Genomic DNA, 1,137 nt, shown 5'->3' with positions numbered 1-1,137 from the left:
AAATTCATAACTTCTTCATCTGATGTCTGTTTTCGTCAATCTTTTTACCGTTGTACTACTATTTACGAGACATCCGATTCTCGTTTAGGTTGTTTCGGCTAAATATCGTTTGATCTTTATTTCAAGTTTTTAGTTGTCTATCGGTATTCCGAAACTTAGAAAAATCATAACTTCCTCATACGAAGTCAGATTTAAAAGTTCTTTATGTGAAACTTTATTATTTTTACGAGTTATAAAACTTTCATTTCGATCACTAAGGCTAAAAAGTAGTTTATCGAAAACCCACTTTTTACGCAAAATAGCGTTTGCCGGATTTCTTACGGATATTCAATTGGTCATAACTTCTTCGTTATAACTCGGATTTCGACGAGGTTTTCGCCTAAATGTTTCTAACGAGATTTTCTACAACATCAAATAATAAAATTTTACTTATTTGAAAATTTATATTTTAGCTAAATTTCACTATTTAGCTATTAACTGGAATCTCATAAGACTTCAAATATTTTATGAGTGATTCTAAACATAGTTTTACTTCATTTCTAGTAAAACACATTTGTTAGAATTCAATACTCACATTCACATAGTATTTCACAATTTTGTTCATTACAAAACACGATTTCAAAACGTGTATGTTACAAATACGTCCTCCTTTTGAGGATTTCATCCCCGAAATTACATCGATTAAAATAAATCAGGATATTTTGCTTTTATCTCATTCTTATTCTCCCAAGTATAGTTTGGACGTCGATGGTGTTTCCACTTGACAAGCACCAATTCTACTTCTTTATTACGTAGCATAGTTGTTCTTTCATTCACGATCTCTTCAGGCTCTTCGACATATCTTAACTTATTATCCAATTTCATCTCGGATAATGGAACTATCTCATCGTAGATGCTCAAGCATTTGCGCATATAACTCACATGAAACACATCATGAATACCTGCCAAATCTTCAGGCAATTCAAAGCGGTATGCTTGCTTTCTCATTCTCTGGATGATTTTGAAAGGTGCAACAAATTTGGGACTCAACTTTCCTTTCTTCCTAAATCTCATAAGGCCTTTCCATGGGGATACCTTTGTTGGATTAGTGTCTAAGTCCATAACTATTTTGGTATATACTTGACCCGATAGTGCATG

Source organism: Lactuca saligna, chromosome 3 (genome assembly GCF_052625555.1).
Source record: "Lactuca saligna cultivar CGN05327 chromosome 3, ASM5262555v1, whole genome shotgun sequence".
Classification (NCBI taxonomy): Eukaryota; Viridiplantae; Streptophyta; class Magnoliopsida; order Asterales; family Asteraceae; genus Lactuca; species Lactuca saligna.
The sequence above is the reverse complement of the archived record's forward strand: the minus strand, read 5'-3'. Positions refer to the sequence as shown.